At 33.8% G+C, this 14,177-nt stretch overlaps 1 protein-coding gene across 3 annotated transcripts in view; it reads left to right on the top strand.

Annotated features, from left to right (window-relative positions):
• The window catches only part of PHF14 (PHD finger protein 14), a 178,235-nt gene that overhangs the window by 56,008 nt on the left and 108,050 nt on the right, over positions 1-14,177 (top strand). The window lies entirely within an intron of this gene.

Genomic DNA, 14,177 nt, shown 5'->3' with positions numbered 1-14,177 from the left:
TCCAGCATGAAATTTGACAACCCTCTTTTGACACATTTGATCAGTCACAGCACTTTCTCCATACACTGCACACATTTTTTTTTTTGCACTTCAGTTGCATTTTCACCTTTCTTGAAATAATAAAGGATAATATGCCAAAAAAGTTGCATGTTTTCTTCCATCTTTAATATTAAAATGTCTACACGAAAATTCACCGATTTTGATGTTTGTTTTAAATGCATGCTGGTACGACAGCTATCACAATACAATCTAACAAAATGAATGAAGTTAAAGACTACAGAGTGTGACTAGAGCCACCTTACAGAAAAAAGAACACATTTTGGCCAACCCAATATATTGCTACTATTAATTTAACTTCCATTTATTCATACTGCTAATAAATCCAACCATTTTATTACTTTGTATTTCTTCCTACTACTTAACCACTGGGTATTTTGTATTTCAATACACTGTTTTCAAAGGTAGGTAAGTCAGAAGAGTATGTGGAAGATTAGTTTACCTTTTTATAAGACATATTAATAATAATAAAAATTAACATTTGATGATGATTCATCATACACCAGACATTGTACTGTAATTCTCCACCCTATTCTCCCTTTTAAAAAATAAGCTATTATTTAACTATTATAACCTCTATTTTACTAAAAATGAAACTGAGGAACAGAAAGCTTGAGTCATTTACCTGTGATTTTATATTATGGGATCTCAGTCTTTTTGATTAAGCAATGAATATCTTTTTGATATGTTCACGTGGTTTGGTCATTGTTGAGAGAGATGGGCCTGTAAACTCAATCTTTGTGCTCCAATGCCTCCTTTGTGCCAAACAAGGCTGCTATTAGAAGAATGGCATCCACTTTTTCCTGCTGACAGGCAGTTTCCATTTATCACGGCCAGAGAGTGCAGTGGGAATAGAGTACTTCAGCAAGCCTTACTATATTTTTATTATTTGGGTACTGAGAAAAGTCAATTTTCATTTCATTCTACTCTGGTTTCCTTGATAAGGATTTATAGAAATCTGAACAAATACAGCATATTTTGAGACATCCAATTCAGTAAGATATAGATGCTCTTCAAAGTGAGTAGTCCCAGTATTACATTTTTCTCTTAGAATTTTTTCTACCCAAAGGTGATAAATAGATTAGCCAGAAATGTTACATGAAAAAAACTTCAGCACTAAAGATTTCATGTTTAAAAATAATGTGTTAAAGGGGCTATATATAAATGTGAAAATGAAAATACGATACTTTCAGGAAATACCTTTCCTGTATAAATATGGAGATTCTCTGATTTATATTTTAATGTTACCTTATATTTACTTTTTAGGTTACCATCAATTTTTTTTGGCAACTTATCATTCCAAATGTTAGGTTATTCTTAAAATTAAATTTTAACTATAGAAGTAATATGTGAATACTTTTCAGTTGTAAGAAATTTAAAATATAATTAAAGTCTCCTTTAACTTTCTTGCCAGCATTCCCCTCCCCTAATCCAAATTCACATGCCCCGAATCTACCTTTAATACAAGGTTATGTATTTTGATTTTTGATCATCTGATATTTCTTTTGGTATATTTGTAAAAAAAAAAAAAGAACAAAATTATCAATGATCCATATGGAAAAGTAGTATGGGGATAGTTAAAGAAACAGAAATATTCAAGTATTAATAAGTAAAAGAATAATGATCTGGTTTTAGAAAATTCTTCACATATTGTTTCCCACTCCAGAGATAGGACTTAGTAACATCTTAGATTGGCTCACAGATATCCTATCTCCAGTATTTTGACATCTCAATACCCATTATTTTATATTTTAATTGCTGGATACAAATAGTAGGACCAAGTCTATAGAAGAATAAGAATTGAAAAGCATATTTTTATTTACCATTATCTGTTATTTACAATGCATTTTATATTAATCCACTTGTCATGACTACCCTATGAAGCAGTTACTAATATTTTTGCCTTATAGATGAGAAACTGAGGTAGAGTTTAAGTAACTAACTTGCCTAAAGACATGAAGCTTTTAAGTCAGAAATCAAATTTAGTTCCTGGGTCCATTTTTTAAATTACTTCATTGTGATGCCTTTCTAGTCAAAATTACCAGCTCTCCTCCTTGGGTCAGAATCAGAGGCTCCTCTTGCCTTCAGCAGCTTGATGACTAAGGGTTTGGTCAGGAAAATGAAAATGTTCTCTCTGTGGAGGATTAGGGGCTTATACCACTGAGGATGTGAATGTTAAGAAAGCTCTCATGATACGTTGGAGGAGCTCTGCTGATCATCAGAGACATTTTCAATGAAATACTTGTCCTGCAGCTCTGAGCAGGTGGCGGGAGCTGACATTAGGTCAGAGGACTTGACAGTGAAGCTCTCAGTCTAAAGAGCACTGGTGAGTGGGTGGGAAATGAGTTTGTGGGGAGCCTGCAAAGCCTGCCAGGACTGTGAAGTGGAAGTTAACGAAAAGGTCTGCAAGGCTGCAGCGTCTGAGAAAGCCTAGCCTCAGAGTCCCCTGGCCTCCTGAGAACAATGGCCTTCCCTTTCCTTATGTTTCAGACCTGAGCTCACTACCATGGAAGTGTACAGGGAAGGGGACCCCGGGGAAAGTGGTTCCAGCCTTAGAATAAGTAAGGGGCTGCGGTGGGACGTGCCAGACTGACCACCGGCCATCCAGCATAGTAATCAGCTGCTGTTTTCAGAAGTGGCTAATGTACAGCAGTATCTGCTGGCCATGTGGGTAGGTGCCTACAAAGCGGCATTTCCAGCCTTCTTTCCTCTGCCCACTTTTGTTTCCTGTTTGAGAATTGTGATGCTGTCTTTTTCATCTGTATTCTCCCAGCTCTGAGCATTATGCAAGGCAAGGAATAAGTAAATGAATCACTGACAGCATGGATGCAGACAGTGAATGAAGAGTTGTAAAATACCAAGAGGATAACCTGAGTGGAGGCCCATGAAAGTGAACCTGAGCTTCTTACAGGCCCGGAGGGATTTAGAACAGAGAGGGGGTTAGCTCCTTCCCTGGCTCGTTGAGTACCCAGCTTAGCCTTCACAATACTTGCCATTCATTTCTGAGTGAATCACATGTTTTCTCTCCCACTTTTTTCTCTTTCTTTAAAAAAAAAGTTAATTAAGAGGGAGTAACATGGGCGAAGAAGAGAATCTTAAAAATAATGGTTCTAGTGATAGATGATATGTCAGCTAACTCAGTGACTTTCATCCTCTCTTCTTCTTTATTTATAGAAGTTACACAAATGAGTCCAGGGCTTTTCTTATTAGAGACTTTGACAAAGAGAGTCCGTTTAATTTGGATTGCATTAAGCAACTCTCTCCTGAAGAATTCCTATAATTTATACCATCCATTGCCAGTGTTTATTTCAAAAGTTGGCTTTGATATAATTTATTTTTTAGTGGTTGAGCTGATGCTTTGAATCTACATTCAGTTTATATAGTAATATCACTTTATAAAATAATAACTTTCATATGTCTAATTGAACATTCTGGAGAAAACTAGTAGTTTTAATTTCCACATTGACAGCCAATAATAACATTTGGGAATAGTTTTCAAATACATTTTTCATTTATTGCAGGAATGAAAATATTTGGTCTTTAGGACTGGAATCTCATTTATCATACTATAATTCAACTTATTTGGTACTGGGAGAATTGCTTTTCTTCTCCTGCATGAGATCCTTTTTATAAGACAGTGAATCAATTTATATACCTACCCCACCTTTAACTGTAAAACCATCATGCTTCCGTGATTTTCCGCTGGTGTACTGTGCCACACTGCTGTGCCCCAAGAATCTTTAAAACATGCAGTACCTGACTGTTCAGTCAGAGGCACACTTGAGATTGTCAAATTAAAAAAAAAAAAAGTGACAACAGCCAACATAACAATAGCCATTTGGTATAAATGAATTAAACATATCTATTTTTTTTGCCAAATCAGCAAAAAATATATTTTTTGCTGTGCCGCCGAATTCTAGTATTAATTTATGTGTGTGATGAGCTGAAAAAAAGTTGACCAATCACTGCCATACTTCATATATTACTTGGATTAAGAACTTTTTCTTGAACATCTTAAAATGTTACGTGGTTTTAATCTTTCAACTATGAATTTTTATTATAGTACTTCCATTCCACTACTGTGAAATAGTATCTTTTTCCTTTCACCTTTCCAGGTTGTTTCTTTGGTATTGAGCCAAAACAACTCTAATCCCATTGACATTGTAGGTTGCTGTTTTACTGATCTGTGAAGCACTCACTGTCTAGTATCACATAGTCCATTTTATGATTTGATAATGTTCCAATGTAAATACTTAATTGTTTCTTTTCCACATCTTTGGAAATCGCAGTAGTTCTACAGTTATTTCATCTACTGTGGTTTTGCTGATTTTCAGTTTTATCTCATGGCACTTAGAGGGTGTCTCATGATTTCTGATGCATGCAACATAATTCTAAGCCTCACTGGTTTGATCTTAAGCATATTTTGTCCTCTTGGGTAAACCTGTAGAGTCCAATAAAGAGAAGATAGTACTTTAAGGTGAACTTTTGTTTGTAATAGATAGAAACATGAATTTACATTATATTTTCTTCACAATTGTCACAATTTAGGCAGTTATCTTTTATATGAATGCTTTGGTCATATTTATTCTGAGTTGAATAGTTTTTCATGTTAAGTAGTGAAAATTGGCTACAGGAAAACCCAGGACTTTGTATACTCTCTAATCTATGCTTGTGACTCCTTGTCCTAGTCTTGAACCACGATCAAGTTAATTTTTTTTTAACATATATTTATTGAGCAACTAATAATGTAAAGCACTGGGCAATAGATAATGAATAGAATACCAAAATAAAGAAATCTCTATGTCCTTTAGGAACTAGCAAGTTGATAGAAAAATCGACTGTCAAGAAAATGAAATATAAATTAGATAGTACAGTGGCCATATGAGAGGTAGTTGCCTAGCAGGTAACTTGATAATTCTGAAATGAAAGAGAAAAGATAGAAGATGGAGTTGAGCAAAAAAACCTACAAGTTGACTGTTACTATATCCCAAAGCCTGGGTATTAATAAGTTGAAATTTTTAAAGTATTAGCTAGCCAGACATATTGGGCCCTTTAGCGTAAAACTTAGTGTAAAAATTTTGAACCATATTTTGGATCATAATACGTATAACCGTCTTTCTTACCATATGTTTTTATAATAGGCCCTTTGATGGCAACAGCCTCTCCCATTACTAACTTGGCAAAATTTTAAAGATATTAGTTGGATTAAATCTTAATAATTTAATTTTAATACATATTCACTCATCAGTCATAGTTCTTAATGATTATTATTAGCATACCTTTAGCAAAAAAAAATCACTTGCTATTTCAACCATTTAATTTTTTCAGATAAATAGGTATGACTAGTTTTTGGGATAGTGTATTTCTTTTTAAATTATGTCTGTGCTAAGAAATACTGATTAAGAGTTTTTTTTTCTTTCTTGTATTTATTCAATTCAAAATATCTTGTATAAAGATATGACTTATTATGCTCAAGGAAGTAACCATTTAAAATATAATGGTATTTTCCTCTCTGGGACAATTTCTTTGTATCATTATTCCCTTTAAAAGTTAGATGGTACAAAATCAAATTCCAGAGTGTTTTAGATAGCATTAAAACCTATAAGTTAGCCTAGTGTGTTGTAGAAAGTACTTGAACTGACACATGGTAGATTTAATTTCTGGCCCATACTCTGCCAATAACCCTTTATATAGCTGTGGGTAAGTACTTGAATTTATCTTGTTTGCACGCACACCCTGATCCTCAGAATCTGTGAATATGCCACCTTACATGGCAAAAGGGGCTTTGCACGTTTGATTAAATGTATAGACCTTAAGATGATGGGAAGACTAACCAGGATAATCCATGTGGGTCCAATCTAATCTCATGAGTACCTAAAAGGAGAGCACTTTGTTTTCAATTAAGAGGGAGATGTAACTACAGACAATGAGTCGGAGAAATGCGGCCTTGCTGCCTCTGAAGATGGAAGAAAGGGGCTGTGAGCCGAGGAACAGGGGCAGCCTCTGGGCGATGGGGAAGGCAAGCGAGCTGATTCTCTCTTTAGAGCATCCAGAAGGTGATGCAGGCCTACCAACACTCAGGTCAGAATTCTGGCCTACCCTGCTGTAAGTTAATACATTTGTTTAGTTTTAAGCCACTAAATTTGTGACAATTTATTATGACAGTGATACATAGATTGATGTCTACTTTTCTTTTGTCATTTAAAACCAAAATGGGAAAATGACTTATAACACTACATAATCTTCATTTGAAGTCAGAGATGTTAGAAATGAATGACACATTCATTCATACTTTTGGAAGGGTCCAGTAGTGCCACAGTTCATATTCACTTAAATGCTTTATTTTATTAAATGATAGTATCCATAGGTGGATTTTAAAATATTTAGTTTTGTCATCATTGATGGAAGCTGAAATAATTCTGTAAGTGGCATTTTAGCTTATTTAGATGTAACTTAAATATGAAATTTCATAATTTAAGCAGTAATAGAAAATTTATTTATTATTTTTCAAAGTTTGCTTCTATTAAAATTGACTCTTCATCCAATCACAGCTGATGATTTTTAATCATATCTTTGCTGAGATATAATTCACATACTATACAATTTATCCATTAAAGTTGTACAATTCAGTGTTTTTATTACTTCAGAGTTGGACAGTTATTACCACAATCAATTTTAGAACATTTTCATTGCTTCCCTGAAAAAAAAAATCCTACATCCATTAGCAATGACTCCATTTTCCATTCTCCCTACCTCAAGTCCTAGTCAACTATTTATATACTCTCTATCACTATAGATTTGCTTTCTCAACATGCTATATAAATCGAATAATATGACTGGATTTGTTTTTCACTTGCATAATATTTTCATGATTATTCATGTTACAGCATGTATCAGTACTTAATTTCTTTTTATTTTCATATAATTTTCCATTGTGGGTATACCAGATTTCATTTATCTATTCATCATTTGATGTACTATTTTGGGGTTCCCCCCAACTTTTTAGTTGTTATAGGTCACACTGCTATGAATACTCATGTACAAGTTTTTTCTATGAACATGAGTTTTCACTTAATTGGGCATATGTGTATACCTAGGAGAGGAATTTCTGGCCTATATGTTAACTCTAATTTTAACATTTAAGAAACTGCCAGGTTGTTTTCCCAAGTGGCTCTAATAGTTTTCATTCTCACCAGCAGTGTATGAGGCTTCCAGTGTTTCCACATCCTCACCAACATTTAGTATTGTCTGTCCTTTTGACTATAGCCATCCTAGTGGGTGTGAAGTGGTATCTCACTGTGGTTTTGATTTACATTTCTTTGTTGGCTAAGACACTGATGATATCTTCTTCCCTTCCCTTTCCCCTTCCCCTGCCTTCCCTTCTCTCTTCTCTTCGCTTATTTTCTTGATGGCAGAAATTTATTGCTCTCAGTTCTGGAGACTAAAGATCAGAGTGCCAGCTTAGTAAGTGAGAGTCGTCTCGTGTTCCCTCTTGGAGAAAGGGACACTGATGATATTTTAAAAGAAAAAAAAAGATGCAGCCCCTTTCCCCTCTCTGTTATCGGTGCTGTCAGATGATGCTAAAATGTTTCTAGTTGAACTCTCAAACAATGAAAAATGACTGAGATTATGTATCTGTAGTAAAGTGTAATTAATCCTTTATTATTTTTCCCATTATCACCCAAATTTAGTTCCTATGAGCTAAGAAAGAAAAACCTAATGTGATGTAATGATGAAGTTCCAGAAAGATACTCTGAGGAATAATTGAAACAGTATTTCCATAGCACTGTTTTCTTTTGCTGCCCTTTTCACAATGGTAATTAAGCTTTTTCTACGTTTGTCAGTTTAATAAATTGATGAACAGAGACTCTTTACATAATAATGACCTGGACATTTATTTTTAAACATTTAAGCTTCTGTTACATGAATGCTAGGATAAACTCAGACAGTAAAACTGGGCCCAGTTAGAACCGTCTTACGGTGGAACATACTGCTTGTTCTTTGGAATAGTTAAAGCCGTGTGACTATCAGGGTTATTTATTTATTTTTTGGACAGATTTTCTGCATTAAGTAGAGAGAGACTATTAGATGAAATAATTTTTTATTTTAATTTTAAGGTGTATGTGAAATAACTATGAGCTCAGTATGTTGTGGGTCCCTTTTTACATTTCTAGTCCAATAGCCAGCCTCATTCTTGTAGCTACCTAGCAACTTGCTTACCCAGGTACACTTACCTGGCTATCACTTACGAGTCTAGGATCTTAAATGGATCCTATGTTTAGTCATTTTAGTAATACTTTTGCTACCATCCTTGATTCCATCTTGCCTGTCCAAACTCGTTCTTTTTCCATCCTGCCTGAGGGTTGCCACCATTACACTGAAATGTGTTCCTTTGAGATTTAAAAAAAAAAAAAATTGTTAGGCATTTTCTCTCTATCTATCTTTAAGATGATTGTAGAGTTTTATATCATTATGAAGGGTATGAAAACTATGACTCACTCTTAAACTTAAGAGCAATTTTGATTGTAGTCGAGATTTTGAAAGATCTGAGCAGTGTGATTTTATTATTTTAGTTTGCTTTAGTTGATTTACCATATTTATAAGTCATTATTCATGTAATTATTTGTTTGGTGTCTATAGACCTGAAACCCCATGGATAGGAGCTGTCCTGTTTACCATCTCTCTCCACAAACTACTACAAGTTTTGGTTCACAGCAGGTACTTAGTATTTCACAGCGAGGTTCTTCCATCTCCCGCTATGGCCATGCATTTGAAGCCAGTGTACTTTGGAAGACTGTTTTTTCCTAGTCCTTTAGTGCTAGGAAGGAAATTGGTCTCCTTCTCCTTGTATGTTAATCCTGTTTCATTGGTAAAACTAGAGAATTACTGTAAAGGCAGCCTGGGATACTTTTGTTTAAGTATCCATTATTTAGACATTTTCTCGGAATGATTTTTTTATGTGGAAACTTTTCAGTTGCTTTTAGGCAAGGAAATTACTTTTGAAGAAAATATAAATTAGCTTACCCATGTCTCTTTTGAAGTTACTTTAAAATTGATGTTTGTACTGTTTTGGCATATTTTCTAACAACTTTAATGTAACTTGAAAGCTTTCAGATTTTCTTTTCATTTTCTTTACATTTTATGTCAGGGAGTGACTTTTCATCTTTTATACAAGTGCCAAAGGACTTGTTGGGACCTATCTTTCCATATTCTTTTACACACATGCATCATCTTCTGCTGTCTTTGAAGTTGTCAGATCTTTCTTTCTGTTCCATACATTTTTTATTTTGTCTTTATATCTCCTTTTAAAAAAATGCAATAAAAAGTCAAAGTACTTTTTAGCACCTCTGACTGAAACCATGTTGTTTTCAGGATGCATCTTTTCTTATAAATCATTATTTTGGAACTAGATTTAAACACTTGGTTAATCTGTTTTCCATCTTACTTAAAACTATAAGTCAATAGTTTGTTCTAAGTGGCAGTCTGCATTTGAAAATCAAATATCCTGGAGGCTATTCTTACTACATTTGTTGTTAAATTAGTTTTACAACTACAAAGTCATATCCTATTTAACAAAGTTAAAACCTAAGTCCTAAGAATTTGAAAATCAGGAACATGTTTTCTATATACTTTTTTAAATTTAATTTTAACTTAATTATGTGCACACACACACACGCACACACACACACACATTCTGAATTTTAAAAAAAATTGTATGTTTTCCATTACCATTTAGCTCCCTTATACCATCCCCACCCCAGCAATCACCACGCTGTTGTCGACGTCCAGGAGTCCTTTTTCCTCTTTGCTTGATCCCTCCGCCCTCTAACCTACCCCACGCATAGCTGTCATCCTGCTCTCTGTCTATGAGTCTGTCTCTATTTTGCTTGTTAGTTCAGTTTGTTGATTAGGTTCCACATATGAGTTTCTCTGACTGGCTATTTCACTTAGCATCATGTTCTCCAGGTTCATTCATTGTATCATAAAGGGTAAAATTTTCTTCTTTTTTTATGGCCAAGTGGTATTGCATTGTATAAATGTCCCATTCAGCCCTAATGAAATGACTAAAGGTTACTGTGCATTGTGCCTTGTCTTAATATACTTATTATTTTACACTAACTGTTTTAATTAAATTATTACAGTTCTGCACACACACAAAAAAAGTTTATTTGGATGCTTTGGACATCAGAGCTATTGTTGAGTCTACTGTTATCCTTAGAAGAACCTTGGCAAAATTTTTGTGATGCAGCTGAACCATACTTAACTCACTTTGGCTCACTTGGAAGAGATTCCGGATACTGTAGGTGTCCAGAAGTCTTATTCGGAACCCAAAGTCTGTGCATGTTGCTTTTGGAAATCCATCATTTTTATTTCCAAGAGCTTGAAATAAAGAGAATGAAGAGTAGGTAGAACTTCAGGATTTTTAAAAAATATACCATTAACTGTGAGAAGGGTTTTATAGGAATTCTTATGTAAAATGTATATTTTATATTTCTAGGCTTGCAGTTATTTTAGTTTATAGCGTTAACCCAGTTGGTCATGATTTTCTTGTTATTCTTCTATGTGTTTTCCTAACCCTCTTAATAGAAATTAGATTAGATAAAAATAAATGCTACAACCAGTTGATAAGAAGGGAAAACCCTCGCTGTGATCATTATTCCATCTGCTGTATGCCAGTAGCTAACAGAAACAGATGGCACTTTATTCAACCTTGTTTATATAGGCAAACTTTTATGCATATTTTATGAGCTTTAATATGATTGTTTTCAACATATTGTTCTATAATTGGAAAAGAAATACTTATTTTTTTAGAATATATATGTACACTTTATATGTATAAAATTTATAGTGAAGCATTTTGAACAGCTACCTGACAGTGACTAGCATTTATTCCCTGTATAAGTCTGAGGATATTTAGCTTTACAGAGGTTTTCAAAGTTTGATTAATTTGTCCTAATTAACATTGAATTTGAAATTTTGCTCAAGAATAAGCATTTTCTCTTTTACATAAATTACATAGGGAGACATTCTTTATGTTTTATCTGGTTAAATAATGGCTTATTTATTATCATTTGTATAAATGTTGATTTGTCATAAAAAGGTAACGTTAAATTTAGAGAAAACTGCATATATGAATGTGCAAAACCCATCTTATGATATTAAAGATGTGGAGGCACTGTCTTTTAGTTTTAAATTCAACTCATTTGTCAAATGAATCATTCTAACCTTGGGAGAATCATCATGCATCAAACTTAATTGTAAATTAAAATAACCCTAGCTCTTAAGAATTAATTTAAATGTGTTACATGTTTTCTATCTAAATGAAGTGATTGAAACATTTAATTATTTGTTGCAGATGAATAAACTATTAAAATGATGCCTGATGAGTAAAAGTACTGTATTCTTTTCTAACTTAGATACTTAATATCAATTCATTCTCTTGGGGATGTTTTTTTCACCTCCTGTTTTCAAGTAAATGTACCATAGACAGACAAAGAGCCAGGTGATCTAAGCTGCTCAGACTGCATTGTTCCCTGGGCAAATAAAGTTCTTAAAATAAAACAAAACAGAAAAAAAATAGGGATGTGTCAAGATGTAGCATGAGCTTCAAACTTTCATTTACCTTTTATAGCTCAAAAATTCTAAAAGGAATTACAATTTGAAATTGAACCCTCAGCTGATCATTTCTAACTAGATAATTAACATATCTGTGTTAACTTCTAAGACACATAATATTAAATAAAATTCTTCTTTCCATGTTATCTATACCCCGCTGCTTTATTTTGTTTTTAAAATAGGGTCAGCTTCACCCTGGCTGGTGTGGCTCAGTGGATTGAGTATCAGCCTGTGAACTGAAGGGTTGTGTTGTTCGATTTCTGGTCAGGGCACATGCCTAGTGTGAGGGCCAGGTCCCCAGATTGGGGAGCCGATCTATGTTTCTCTCACACAATGATGTCTCTCTTCCTCTCTTTTTCCCTCCCATTCCCCTCTCTGAAAATAACTAAAATAAAAAAAATAGTGTTTCAGCCTCAATGTACATCATGAAGTAACCACCTGGTTATGAATACTTCTGTACATCTAAGATGGGGCAGGTTCTTTGATCATTGAAATTTGTTGGGTGAGCCAAACATGTTCTTGCTTTTCTTTCTTGTTGCTTTTCTTGCATCATCTCCCACTTATTAACTCCCTTTAGATTTTCTGATTCATTCAGAGGCACCATGTTTAACATATGTTCTGTTGTGATCATAGGCAGTTGTGAGTTGTCATGGCTATTTCATTAAAACTAGAAAGAACCAACAGCTCTTGGCATCTTCTTGGAGGACTTGGTATTGTGAAGAGTTGTGTTTGAATGCAATCACCTTACCTTTTCTCTTTGTAAATATTGGTGATGTGATTAATGCTAAAGAAACCTGCTATAATTTACTTTGGTAATGGATCATGGTAGTCATTATAATGTGTAGGGTAGCAAATTGGATAGAATACAGTGTTAGTTTGAAGTATTGAGGTATAATTCTCTTATATACTTGTTTTGAAATGTAAGAATTCTTCATTTAGGCATTATGATGTTACAGTGTAAATATTCAAGTGAGAGTAAGAGATTTGTTTTCTCATGATAATTTTGGTCATCTCTATTTGGGATTAAATTTATTAATCTTGGGTTCGTCATATAAGAAAAAAAACACTGAATTGCAGGTTGAGATAACCTAGGTTTGAAGTTTACCTCTGTTAGGTATCAGCGGTGCGATCCTCAAGCCCTTCCCTGGACTGCGTTTCCAGAGCTCTGAGATGCTGTCATTTCACGTTGCTTGTAATGTTGTGTTTCTGGCTGGAATATGTTTATGTTGCTTATGGTTAGTTATTTAAAATTACTATAGGAATACATCAGTGATTACTATTTGGTAATAAATGCACTTAATTTAAAAATGACTGTTTTAGGTAATTATAAATACAATTACTCAGTTTTAAAATAGTACTTTAGTTAAATATATACAGTGATATAAGAAGGAGTTTATAAATACAGAGAAATGTAACTTAAGCCATTGTGTTAGGATCACTTACTGGAATTATTGTGCTTTATGATACTAATTGTAATATGAGCATGAAAAACTTCCAGTTCATAGAGTCATTCCAGATGATTGAAGATTTAAAGTATTAATTAAAAATGGTAAATAATTGTATATTTTCAAAATAATTGATAACATGAACTTGGAGTGTTCACATATATACTTCAAAAATTAATTCGCTGGCTAGATGATTCAAAAACTAAATGATTCATTTGCTACTTCATTACATAAAAGAGGGGTTGAATGAAAAAAATATATGGGAATGAGTGAGGCGTTCTGAGCATTCTGAAAGAGTTATAGAACTAAAATGAGTAATTTGAATATTTTCCCTTTGATATTGGTTATTCTGGTCACCTCACTGAAATTCCCTACATGCAAAAATTATGCAAATTAAAATATATCTTATTAGAGAAGGGAACAATAATTTACCCTTTTGTCTATTGTTTCATCATTTGTATTATCTAGCAAATCGTGTGTGAATTTTAATCTAACCACTTACTTATTTTATTACAACAAATGTATTCAGCCTTTATGTAATATATAATGTATTAAGGTTAATTGGGTTTGCGAAGATGAGAATGGCATGCTCCTTACCAGTTTGGGGATGAACTGTGTTGGGGGACAGAAACTGAGGCATAAAGGAGAGGGATGTCACCGAAGGGAAAGATGGATATGTAAAGAGCTAGCCATAAAGTTTTAGTTAGAACTTAGATAAGTGTTGTCAGTATTAAGGATTTTACTGCACTTATGTTCTCAAACTCTGATGTGTGCGTGACTTACTTGTGGATCTTGTTAAAAGGCAGATTCCAGTTCAGTATGAAGTAAGAATTAAGATTCTAAATTTCTGCCAAGCTCTTAGAGAAGGCCAGTGCTAAATAAGCCATGACTGATATTTTGAGGAGCAAGGCTCAGTACTGGTCTTTGGGATTAAGAATACATGCAGGGTCTGCATTTATAGACTTCTCCTTGATACAGTGTTATTTTTTCTTCCTGGATAGAGTGTTGCTTTTTCTTCCTAATTCCTTACACAGTTGTGATTAAAACATATTAATTGGC

This window comes from Pteronotus mesoamericanus, unplaced genomic scaffold (genome assembly GCF_021234165.1).
Source record: "Pteronotus mesoamericanus isolate MK-2021 breed Mesoamerican mustached bat unplaced genomic scaffold, CSHL_Meso_final scaffold_85, whole genome shotgun sequence".
NCBI lineage: Eukaryota > Metazoa > Chordata > Mammalia > Chiroptera > Mormoopidae > Pteronotus > Pteronotus mesoamericanus.
The sequence above is the reverse complement of the archived record's forward strand: the minus strand, read 5'-3'. Positions and strand labels throughout refer to the sequence as shown.